Raw genomic sequence first — 13,732 nt, forward strand, 5'->3', positions numbered from 1 at the left:
GGGGGGGCGGGGTGGGAGGTGGAGGGAGCCCAATACTACTCTAACCTTGAAAATGATGTTGGCCTTTCAAATCTTTCCCTCTATCTGTTTACACTCCCCACATTTATCACAGTCGACTTAATCAGCCAAATGAACGTTTTGTTTAAGTATTGATTGTGTTTTCTGAGTAGTTAGTTCGTTAGTTACACAAAACAGGGATGAACAACTATTGCAGAGAGGCTGTTTCTTCCTGTGCCGTTTTTAAATTTTAAGATTTAAGTCCGACTCAGGAGAGCAAACAAGTTGAAGAAAAATCCCTTCTGTGGCTAGAGGATTATTCTTTTGTGATAATCTTCCCACGTAGAGACAACAGCTGTCACCAAAACTAAAAATAAGAAGATAAAAATGTAAACACTCACCTTGGTGTTGCTGCAGACTGAATCACTTGAAGACTAACAGGGGTTTCATCCTCATAAAAAGATACTTGAGTATGTTTACAGTTGGCACCGTCCTCTCTTCTTTTCTTCCTCGTTTCCTTTTAATAGACAAACACCTTTTTCATAAACCTGCTCCCAGATTTCTCTTGCACAAACTTGCACATGTCTCCAGCCTGAGCTTTGTCTTGTTGCTCCATAGTAGCTGAACAGAGTCGCTCCTGCCTGGTGGTTGTGCATCTGCCCCGATCCCAGCCAGTGTGAGTGTGAGTGTGTGTGTGTGTGTGTGTGTGTGGTGTGTGTGTGGGAGAGAGAGAGAGAGAGAGAGAGAGAGAGAGAGAGAGAGAGAGAGAGAGAGAGAGAGAGGGAGAGAGAGGGGGAGAGAAACAGAGCACTGATTATGTTCCTATTTATATATGCTATTGTTTTCCCCAGAGTGTGGAGATGTGGATATGTGGATTGTATAATTTAGACTTTAGCCCACTCAGACCGATACTTGCACTGACATCCAAAAAACACAACACAAGTGAAGACTACTGTAATCGTACAAAATTCCTGTAGAGACTTAGGAGTGTCTCTGAGGCATTTTACAGTGTGTTGGCTTGACTTTGTGGTGCAGGATGTTTTTGTTTGTATTGCATTACAGACGTATTCCTTAAATAGATATAGTGTATTTCTCTGGTAATCTGCAGTGAGTTTATCATAATCTTGAAAATATTTTAATCCTCTTTGCATGATACATATATTTGATAATGCCCAAAACATTCACATCAATGATTGTAGAATAATCCAAACACATAACATAATACATTCAAGCAGCACCAGAAAACTACACATCCTTCAAAATGATCATACAGTTTCATCAACACCACAAACTGAACATTATAACTGTCATGAAGGTAGGATTTACTGCTGGACCGCTGCATTAGATTATATTAGTATTAGTTAGGTGTTCCTAATAAATCGGTAAAGGAGTGTATATCCCACACAGCTGTATTAGTATCTGATTCTGGATTTGTGTCAGACTTGAGTGACTCTGGTGACCTCAGACTTGAATATATAAAATCAAAAGACTTGCCACTCGTCTTTGACACCAGTGAACTTGCATATGCATGCATGCTAAGATTTGCTAGATGGCACTAAACACAAAGTGCAGTGGGAACTGATGGAAATATTATTAATTCTGCCATAATTTGGTCACTAGACGGAAAGTCAGGGGATCACCAAAGTTACTACAATTCATCTTGAGAGGGACGTGAATGAGTCGATCAAATCCATCAAGTAGTTGCTGAGGCATTTCACTCAAATGTTCCACAAATTCCACAAATGTCACCGTCATTGTGGCACTAGAGGAAAAGTCAGTTGATCCTCTGGGAATCATTAAGTTCTCCACAAATTTTCATGGCAACCCATCAAAGTGTTGAAGTGTTGGAATATTTCAGTCTGGACCAATGCGATGAACCAACTGACCAACATCACCATCACACAGAGCCAAAAAAAACCTTTGATTCATCACATTCACATTCAAGGGGGAAACAAGCAGATACACATTAAACTAAACTTATTATTATAATGGTCGTCACATTATTTGGAAGACTGTTGTGGTAAAAAAAAACAAACAAAATAAAACACATTAAACATCCAGCTCGGCAGTGACAAATTATTTTAATTGTGACACAGGACTAACACCAGTCAGCTATTAATTTGATTTGACATTAACAAATAAAAATTCTCAAAAGCAAATATTAATATTCATGAAACAATTTTAAAACGATAAATAAATCACACCTTTACTGATTTTTTTCTAGTAAAGGTGTGAATAACCCGTCCACCTCAAAGTGTCTATAATAACTTATTAAGTCCTCAAAACACAAACATAAAAACACAACATTGGGACTTGTTAATCCTTGGGTCGTGACCTGGGACTTCACAGCCAAGACTTGACTTGCAAAACAACGATTCTGCCCCATCTATTCTCAACATATCTATAATCTTACTTGTTATGAAAGTTTATAGTTACCAACTAACTGAACAATCTTTTCTGCAGAGTCAAGAGGGCAATGTTTCAGTTTTGTATTTTTTGGAGAACACAAATAACTTGCACTGTCAACCACAATGAGTGAATAGCCAGTCTCCTGAGGAAAACCAGAGAGGCGGAAGAGAGTAATTGCTACGGTCTCTGCAACTTCCACCAGTTCACTGCTTCCTCCTCCTCTATCCTGCCACCACGACTACTTCAGGCCTCCAGCCCGGAGCAACAGCACTCAGCCAATCATGGGGGACGTTATTATAAAAGTACACAGCATCAAGGTTTTTAACCAGCTTCTCAGTTTAAATCATATCTTGTGTGTTTACTTGTCATTTCTCAAACAGTTGTGATAAAATGTAAACATGTACATATACCATTAGGGATGCTTTCACTGACTTCTCTCATTCTCACTCATCCACATGCAGTTGAGAGACATTGATAAGTTATGTCTAGTTAAACACAGGTTACATAACAGTGGTCACAGAGAATCCAGAGCTGCAACGATTAGTCAATCGAAAAAAAAAATTAATCAGCAGCTATTTGGATAATTGATTATGTGTTTTTTAATTTTTCAAGCAACGATTCCAAATATTTGGTGGCTCCAGTTTCTCAACTATGACGTTGTTTTCTTCCTCCAAACTTACATTTAAGTACCAGTGGGAAGTGTTTCATTATTATATTAAATAATATCTTATTATTATTATTATTATTATTATTATATATTATGGGCTGTATTACATATTGTTACCTGATTTACAGCTGTTTTTTGTCATGCATGATAGCAAATGCAAAATCCTTTGGTTTTTTAAAGTAGGTCAGATAAAACAGACAATTTTGGGATGTGATGTCACTGTGGGCTCTGGGAAGTTGAGATTTGTGTTTTTTTACTACTTTGGTACTGCCTCACTTAACTTATAAAGTAAATAATCATGAGTTGAAGTCCTAAAAGAATCAGAACAGTGATAACATATCGTGGGACGGCTGAGAGGACATAAGAATATGTGCAGCCCTGTGGTCCAGCCAGTCTAAAAAGCTCTCACAAGAAGAGGGATTTTCCTTTGGTAGCTTGGTCAATGTTTGATTTGTGTATGCGTTTGTGTGTGTGTGTGTGTGTGTGTGTGTGTGTGTGTGTGTGCATTCAAGCGTGTGTGTGTGTGTGTGTGTGTGTTGGATGCTGACTCAATCTGGAGTGCTACCTGTGCGGCCACATAATCTCTGCTGCTTTAGTTTCTGATAACCATTCATCCCAGAAATAGAGGAATCAGAGAAATAGCTGCAGCTGCGGCCAAAACTGTTATTGTACTTGTTGCACTGGAGAGATTGAACACCATCAGTTTCTGTAAATATGTTTTTAAAAAACATTAATAAATAAAAAAGCAACGTTGATTGAGCATGGCAGCACAGTGCTATCCATTTCCATAGTGCTGTGTGAGGCTGGCTTTATGGTTTCTTATTCCAGACCTCTTTGAGGTGTTATTTCCAATTAGACACAACTCTTTAGTTTCCATGGAAACCTTATTTTTTCCCTTCTTTCTGTTCTTTCTCTAGCACAAAAATACACATACTCTCTCTCTCCCTCTCTCGACATGGTTTATTTTTAAAACTCCTTTCTTTTTAGTTTCATGAGACAACATGTGGGTGTTGCGTTGCGTAGGCAGGAAGTTGGGGTACAGTGATATAGCATAGAGCAGTGTGGGCACAGGTCAGAGGTTAGGGGATTAACTAAGTGGGCGCACAGAGGGAAGGAGTGGGCTGAGACTAACTCACAGTTGAAGGAACACAATGTCCTCCATATTACAAGTCTGAATGAAACTAAAGTTTTTGCCGCTGTGTAGACCAGTGAAGAAAGCAGTTTGATGGATAACGTACACAATCAGAGATTGGTGGCGCTTACACTTGAGAGATGAATGTGAGTTGCACCTAAAGATATTACAATATCATACAAATAACAAATGAATACTGTCGAAGGAGATGGATGGAGATGAAAAAACAGCCTGTGTTTCAGCAGGTCTCCTTTGCAGCCACACTATAAATGTCAAAGACTGTGTCTAATAGAAAACACTCTAATTAGAGAGTGTTAAGTCATGCAGCGGGAAACGAAGCTGAGTGAGGTGAAGGAAAGACCGTCCTTACTGCCAACATGGCCATCTGTGTATAGAAATAGCACTGATCAAGGTGGCACTGAGATATTAATGCATTTTAGTGGCATATATTGCTGGAGGCACTTCTGTATTTCTGTCTCCATCAGGAGCATCCATCACTTCTCCTCACTCATCACACATAGAAAAGCATCTGAAAGCACACAAACACACACACACAAACATACACACACACACACACACACACACACACACACACACACACACACACACACACACACACACACACAGACACATGATTTTTCCCAGAGCAAACCTCGTTGAAGAGGTCAATGACAGAAATCCACAGCAAAGCCCTGAACACCATCATAATAACTCTTCCCCTCAGTCCATTTTAAATTTGATAAGCAGATGATGGGAGCTATTTTCTGTGGTGGTGGCTGTTTCTGAGGCCCTGCTTTTTGACTCCCCCTCGAATGCTACGAGAGCCAATTTACTCCGAAGCAGGCAGCCACCTCATTTCTCACTTTGAGAGCTGATCCAGGTCAACATGTTTTTAGAAAAGCAGGCCGAGGGTGGCGGGAGGAGGGCGAGGAGGTGGGGGCAATCACTCCCAGCGGATGAATAAATTTACTCTAAATAAGTACAGTGTTATTCTTCACACTGGAAACACCAACATGTCAACATGACATTCAAAATATCATATATATATATGATGTTTATATATCATATTTCTTAAATTAAATTTGTACATTTGTGCATGACAACTGAGCAAATTCCATCTGCTGATGAAGATGCAGCTGAAAGCTCCTGGATTTTTTTGTCAAACTATTCTTTCTACAATCAACAATGACCCTTAAACCTGCAATAACAATTTTCTTTTGGCCACTTGGTGGCAGTGGAAACAAGTTGTGAATCCACCACTGTCATCACTTTTTATGTTGATATGTGGGAACTTGTTAGTAAATAGTTACTTATTTACACATCCAGCAGTCATGGAGCAACATTATCATTCATTTGAGGTTGTTGATGTTTCTGGACACCCGATTAATGTAGATTCAAATATTCACTCTTCTTTTTAGCTCTTTTTTTGGTCTCTACCACCTCCTGAGGCTTTAGCTGCTAAACGCAAAATGTCATTTAGAAACACATCTCTTCATGGGTCTTGAACACATTTATAAAGTTTTGCACCTGCTTGTGAATGATTTGTATATTATCATATAAAAATCTATAGCGCTCTAAATAAAACATAAAGTATAGATTTATAAGATTTCGTGGGCTTGTTGATCTGACAGTGAAAAAGAGGGCTAAAGTTGTTTAGTTCAGAAGGTTGTTCTGAGCAGGAGCACTGGTCATGATCAATACTTGCCTTGGGTGAAGGGTAGGATCAGGGTTAGGAGTGCTCGATCAATTTCTGCCCTCTATGCTGAGGTGATGGGGATTTAATTAATCATGTATGATCGGTTATATTATCAGAGGGGCCGTTACACAGCTCTGTTTCTTTTTTTTTTTCCATCAAGTATTTTCATGTCTTTTCTGCTTCGGTTGACAGACTCATGCAGACAGAAAGAATCGATTACACGTGATAAAGTTTGTAACTCTGACGTAAGATCCACAACGCTACAAGCTGAGCACACAACATAAGCTCTCACATGTCCATAAATCTCTGCAAGGTGGACAAAATAACTGAAATATCAAATGAGTGAAAAACAGCCTTTTGGTAACTCGGGGTAAAAATCTTTAAGAGAGTCCTTCACAGGTGAAAAAGACTTGGTTTAAAAGTATAAGTTCCTTGTAATTGCATGAATTTTCCATTTGCCCGCACAATAATTTAACGTGTTTGATTCCTTCAAGGATTGATGCTCATCTGATGGCCAGGGGTTCTTCTCCTTATTAGGTTGTTTATGTAAATCCCCCAGGATTCAAACTCCCACAGACATTATGACCATTTTAATTTAAAAACTTTTTCTTTTTTTTGCCACTTTGGCGCAGTTGGAACAAGCTATAAACCTAGTACCTACATAATGTCACCTAATAAAGGTGATATAAAGGTTTAAATGTGTAAGCTGCTTAATTTGCTGTTTATTTCCATCACCAGCATTTACAGAGAAACATTATCATTCATTTGGACTCAGGTTTCTGGACACCTGGTGAAGGTAGGTCCAATATTCATTCTCCTTTAGGCTGTTTTTGGTCTTTACCAACTCCTGAGGGAAACATCTGGCTCTTCAGCTGCTAAATGCTTCACTGTGTTTACCAGCTAATCACTAACTTTGTCTGTCATTTGTTTGCTGGACAGGTAGTGGGTTTATCAGCGCATTGTCATGGAAAACAGCTGCTGCAGCTGGAAACAAGCTTGATGAGAAACAATAAAATTGCAAACTATAAAACCAAAGCAATGAGCTGAGAGATGTTAAAACTTTGCCCCCTACAACACCCCAGCCTGGGACACCTCAGCACCTCTCTGCAGTCGGCCTGCCGGCAAACACGATGTTTCTCAAACCCTACCCAGGATCCAAGACCCTAACCTGAGGGGAGTCTCTCTTCCCATAGGGTTCGCCAGTCTGGAGGGGGCCTCACACACCCCCAGCGCATGGTCCAGGCAGGCGTCCACGCCATTTCGGTTCAGCCTGCCAAATGGCTCATTAAATCAGTTATGGTTCCTTTGATTGCTCTCACGTTACTTGGATAACTGTGGTAATTCTAAAACTCTCCATAGAGCTGCTGCGTCTGGTGATAATTGTCTGTGGGTTTATCTCTATGAGCAATGCCTTTCACATTACACAGTAATTGATCCAATGTTAATTTGAAAATTCTAATTGGAGCGGCTTTAAACTGAAAAACAAACTGGGTTGTTGTGTGAAGAAGAGGAGCCCTGGCTACAGGAGATGCATTTTTAACAATTTAATTTTCATATCAGCAAAAACAAAAAAAGTGGAGCTCTGATAATACTGCAATATAGAAGTCCATCACAAAATGTCACAGCTTTAACATGAAGAAGCCCTTCCTCTTGGTTTTAAGTTGGGTGAGCTGAACTTTTCCATCTGCATTTCCATGGATACTGGCTCTACCGTCTCATTATAGCAACTGCCACCAGCAGCTGAATGTAGCTACAGTATGCATGTGACACACAGCAGAAGACAAAAATATCTCTCCTTAATTGTCATTTTACATGCCAGAAATGTTTAATTACACTCCTGTGTCTTAGAGGTTCGTGTAATAGCGCTGTTTGACAAAATGTAGGCTTAAGAAACTGTAATTAATCATCACAAACTTCGGACATGTTCTAAGTTTACACACATGCACGTGCAGACACACACACACACACACACACACATACACACACACACACACACGCACACAGACACACACACACACACACACACAAGCACACACACACACGCACACACACAAACTGGGCCTTAGCACTCAATTCTCACCAATCATTTTAAAACAAGACAGACTGGCACACTCACAAAGACACAACATCTCTGTTTGATGAGCACGGTGGGATTAACAAGCAGATGGTGCACGGTCGTTTTTATTAAGTTTGTGTTTTTTGTGCATGAATCAGTGTATGTGTGTAGCAGCAGGTAGTGGAGAGGGAGACAGGGAGTGAATGTGAGCGTTCAAATGTGCACGTCTTGTCCTCAGTTTGTGTACATCCCTGTACACTATGGTTGCACACACCATTGCCTCTGCTGAGACAAAAGGCCCCCTCTTGTGGCTTGTTCAAATGCTGAAAAACAGTCTCAGCACTCTTGTCGCCTAGTGGGAATTAACTCGACTAATGATGCCAACTGCTCTCAGAGACAGACTTCACTTGCTCATACAGTAGGAGATTGCTGCAGAAAACAAAAGTAACACTTCAAATTATAAATCTGTAGTAAAAACAAATATCACCTCTTTATTGTTTGCCTGTAACCCCTTAAGTAGCTTTAAGTGTGTAAGAATATTAAGCAATCATAAGCAATCATATATACTCCATTCCAGCTAATAATTGAAGCTATGTGATATTTATACTGAAATATCCATTCTTTGAAATTGAAATACTTGAGATCTCCAGCAGAATTTTCAATAAAGTTATGTGGATTCGGCTGCACAATATAGGTTTGTAGCGAATGGCCTTCTGGCAGGCCACTGTGAACGGATAATTATCCCATTTTGTGTGCACATCAAACCCCAGCAGGGTATAGAGAAAAAAAGAGGTAGCCTGTAGAGGTGCAAGTTCCCAAAAAATTAAATAAAGCAACCTTTAAGGTCTTTGTCAGGGTTGATTTCTTTTTCATTTGATTATTCCAGTATTCCCACGCTGTTACACTGATATTACCCTTTTATTACCTTGTAATTGTATGGAGCTGTGATTCAAAGTGCAATCGCCATACAAACTTGTATGGAGAGTAGAATATGTACAGTTGTATGGGGAAAAGGGCAAAACAGTAACACTAAGTGCTTGCCGCTTTATTACTCGTTACTGTATTAGCATTCTTCTTATAAGCATTTTACATTTTAGTCCTTAACAACCCGTTGTTACCCTGACGTCTTTGTGGCTGCACTGTCAGAGAAACCATCTGTGCAGCAAGCCCACCACCGACCATAAGACATCTGTCAAGAGGAGTCAGTGCCACATTTCCCTTTCTAAAGATGCTGATATCTGATAGGACACAGGACACAACATATTGGGCCCATGAATGTTTGTTCTCTGTTAAAAGACCCCCAGCCTCTGTAGACTCCACAACCACACCAAAAAAACTGAGCTTTCAGTGAAGGATCTTCTCTCGGATATAAAACATACAACACTGTTTCAACCTTCTCTCTGTGAACATGAACATGGACCCTGGATCATATTTTTAAGGTAGAATATCTTTTCACTTAGTATTATATATTCCTGCAGAATGTGAACAATGTCACATACTTTATGCTGGAGGTTTCCCTCTATGTAATGGTTACACTGTACACTGTCACAATTTCCTGCTAAGAGGTGTAAAGGTATCCCACCAACAGTGGTGTGTGTTTCAGTCAAGAGGATATTTGAGTAACTGTGCTTGCAAACTCTCTTAAAGAGATAATACATTTTTAGTGACACAAAGACATGACTCACTGAGATCTATTTATAGCTAGTTAAAACAGTTGTACTGATATTCTTCTGCTTACATGCAATTCAAATATAGACATCTAAAGAATTAACCTTTAATCTCTTGGAGCCTGCCTCATTAGAACTAATAACAATTCTATTGTTTTGATGATGGTTGATATTCATATTATGCTAATGAACTGTGTCTAGAGCCCACCAAGAGCCTCCTGGGAAATAACACCACACCAGTTCAATTGAAAATCAGTCAATCAAAGGCTATTTTAGTGCAAACTTCCCTGAGAATACCCTACCAAAACATTACGGATGACAGGAGCGAGTCAACAGGATCGACATGGCATCTCCTGCTGAGGACTATTACTGCCATCAGTTCCAGCCCAACACCTTTGACCCCTCCCGCTGCAGCTCCTGCCTGCGGCCAGATCATATGCACCTGAGCAGCAACACCACTGCTGCTGCTGAACAACAGGACGGTCCACAAGAGTTGGTACGTACATGAATCATTCAATAGCTGTGTGAAACCATCTGGGCATGTATTTACAGACTTACGCAGAGTTACGCATAACAATGTTCTAAAAACAACGTAGGAGTAAAGAAGTTGTCTTTGAATAATAAAACAAATTTATGAAGTGGCTCACTTTAAAGAGAATTGTAGGCAACCGTAAGGCAGGGCCAGATTAACTCCTAGGGGCCACAGACCAAAGCTTTGTTTCATTACTTACAGAGACAAATCAGTACTGTAGAGTTGAAATTATTAGTTGATTGACCTATTAGCTGACTGACAGAAAATTAAGGGGTAACAAATTTGAATAATTTAAGTCCTTAATAAAGGAAAAGTGCCAAAAATTCAATGATACCACTTTCTCAAATGGGACCATTTGCTATTTTCCCAGTTTGCTATAAGAGTGAATTCAACATCTCTGTCAGACAAAAAGAGGCAAAATTATATGAATAATGAATAATGAATAAAAACACTTATGGTCTCACAGCTAGATTTTGACACAGAAAGTGTCAGTGAGTGTTTTCCCCCAATGGCCACAAGGGGCAACAATTAGCCACACTCACAGGGATCAATAATTGATATAATGGAAAGCTACAATTTATGCTCGGTTGGGAGTGTTTTCAAACAGTATTTTGCAATTTTAGATAGAAAACGTTAAGGATGCGGACTAATATGTTAGTTTTGCAAATGTTCATCTGGTTAACAGCCCAGCTGCCACTGAATTAGATACAGTTTCAACAGGGTATTGTCCCAAATCAAACACTGCCCTTGTGCAATCACCGGAAATGACATCATAACAGGTGCCTATGATTGTCGCTCACCTGCCGGCTGCTTTTATCACTTGAGTTAAATTGAACGTTTTACTTCACCATGTATGCACCCTGTGTCACGCGACATGCAATTACGCAACCATAGGCGCAGACGATGTGTCCTCCTTCCTTGGTCTCCGTTATAAAATACGTTCGTTTCCGCTACGAAGTCAAGATGGCGACCATTAGAGGTGAGAAGTCCAGTGATCCCTGCAGAAGACAGAATTTCAGAAACAGCTTTGTGCTTCTGAGCTGTTTGATAGAGTTTTTAATCCAAAGTTGAGTAGGAGTAAAAGTGCAGGATTTCGCTTTTATCTTTAGTTTAAGTCCAAATTTCCACATTAAATTAGCTACTTGTAAGTTTTGCTATTGCTACATAGCCAACGTTAGCATTAACAGCTGTTGAAACGTCGCGAGTTCACAATCAAATTTAATTCCTTTACTTGCCATGAGCCGTGTCCAACGGTGGGAAACAACGCCAATGTTAACTATTGTCTCTCATGTCTTATCGTCTACCGAAGTTAGCACGCTAAGCAGCTAGCCCCAGCCCATCTAGTCACTTTCCGATAGGGATTCAGTGTAGCCTGCCCTGAAGACATAGTGCTGCTCAGAGATCATATCATTACCTCTTGTTTTGTAAACACAATAAAGGCCGGTGGCAGAGAAACTTACAAAGAGCCCCTGGCAGTGTGATAAAAGTGGGCCCTGATGCTCACAATCAGCAGTAGACACTTAGCTGTGACCAGTGGTCATAGTTACACATTACATTTATGAATACAGGTATAGCAACACTACACATTATATATTGAGGTCAAAATCTACTGACATTGTGAATAACAGGATCAAGTGCTTTTTAATGACTTGCCACCTGGTGTGATAAAACTGTTTAACAAATTGCACACTGAGGTGATGATGTCAACCTATAACACAATTACCAAGTGAAACTACTGTGGAGGTGGGAGATGGGCAATACAACAAGGTGGCATTTGATTCTGTATCATTAATTAATGAAAGCTCACTACAATCCCTGGGGAATGAGTTGTAATCTGATACGCCCATATGACGCATGAAAACACGTCCCCTCACACAATATGGCCCACTTAAGTTAAACTATATGGTAGAAAAAAGTCAATGAGGCTATTTTCATCAAAGTAATTATGTAATGTAGACTTTGTTTTGATCTGAAAATTCTTTAAACTTGCGTCCAGTCAAGAGATCAAAGAGTAAAACAAGTGAGACTTTCATCGTCTGTCTGTAAATGAGAGGTAGAACTAAAGCAAGGGATCAAGATAAAGATGAAGAAAGAAGTGGAGTGGGCGGTTCTGGTATTGCAGAAGCACTGGAGCAATGAAATAATGATGAGCATGACCAGAGACTAGCTTGAGTTACGTCCTGTGCAGTCTAAGTGTATTGGCTTAGCTAGAACGGATGGAGAGAAGGAAGGAGAGCAGGAGGACAGCCGCTGAAAGTCTTGACAGCAGCTTTGGCTGAAGGACAGTGAGCCGTCAAAGTAAGTGTCATACGTCTTGATGTTTAGACTTGGGATGTTTTTTGCAGGGGAAGTTTGTGTTCCTTTTGTTTTTCGTTCTTTATAATGTGTGGGATAAAAGACACCAGCCATCAGGTAGTTGCTTTGTTCAGCTTTTGTCAGGGTCATAATGAGATGTTAGTGACTGTGTTGGTGCATTATTAAAAGTCGTGATCAAATGTGACAACTCTTTTGAAAATGAGGAATTATCAAAACAAATACCCAATTTTCAGAAAGTCAAATTAAATGATTCCATTTGCCTCTGTGAAAAAAATGAAATCTGATCTAATATGATATAATTATTTTGTTTTAAAGAGTCAAAACACCAGTTTGGCTCTGAATGAATTATCCAGCTGTGTCAAAAATGTCTGTATTGTGCCATTGTTCCACAAACCAGGATGCAGATGAGGATAATCTGTCTGAGGTGACCCCAAGTGACAGTAGTGATGACGTCAGTGGTGGATGGACCTACGAGTGGAGCCTCGTCCACAGTCTGAGTCCTGAGTGGGAACTTAATATCTGTGACACTGACATACAATCCAGGTGATTATCCTGTAGCCTGATTTTAGAAACCACTTGCCTGAGCCGTGAGCGTATACGTACACTGAAATAACACACTCTCTCATACAGAGAGATAAGGCTGCAGGGCGTGTGTCCCATAATATCACTGAATGAGCTGTTTTAAATGAGTTTACAAAGACATTACTTAGTTGATTATACATAAAGAATTAAGCTTAGAGCAACACTGATCAATATTCTTACATTATCAATGGATAAACATTACCAAATGTAATGTGAAAGGCATGGATCAACTCAACTTTATTTTGTAGATGAAGCTCTCTTAATGACTTTTATTGTGAGGAGGGACATAATTGAAGGAACTATAGTATTGCACAGTTAAATATATCCTTATTTTTGTGTTTAGATGAGAACCACTTAATACTTTGCACGTGTGCTTGTAGTATTAGTAATTGATTAGGGTCGAGAAACCCTAAACAATTACTGAGAGTGAAGCGATGTATTTCATTTGCTGTCAGTTTTTGTTGTCTGTCTGTTGAGGCAGTCATCAAAGTGGACTGAAGAAGTTGTGCCAATGATTTTACTCTTAACCTAGAACAACTCCTTATAACATTTTGAGGCCTTTTCCCTGGTCACAGGCCAAGTGACTGTCCAGTTGACATATTTTACAGTTAAAAATTCTGTGTTTGCACCAGCATCATCCTTTAATCAAGCAGTACCTCCTCCAGCTCTCCAAATCAG

The 13,732-nt window shown here is 39.7% G+C and overlaps 1 protein-coding gene across 1 annotated transcript in view; it reads right to left on the bottom strand.

The window, feature by feature from the left end:
- The window catches only part of LOC111664492 (ATP-sensitive inward rectifier potassium channel 12-like), a 10,103-nt gene extending 9,451 nt beyond the window's left edge, over nucleotides 1–652 (bottom strand). The window contains exon 1 of the mRNA XM_023419079.2: nucleotides 399–652. The gene's annotated coding sequence lies outside the window, so the exon portion shown is untranslated. The remainder of the gene's footprint in view (nucleotides 1–398) is intronic.
- Nucleotides 653–13,732: the final 13,080 nt, after the last annotated feature.

The sequence above is a fragment of the Seriola lalandi genome, unplaced genomic scaffold (assembly GCF_002814215.2).
Source record: "Seriola lalandi dorsalis isolate HSWRI2012SDOR001 ecotype SW California unplaced genomic scaffold, Sedor1 jcf7180002054591, whole genome shotgun sequence".
Lineage (NCBI taxonomy): Eukaryota > Metazoa > Chordata > Actinopteri > Carangiformes > Carangidae > Seriola > Seriola lalandi.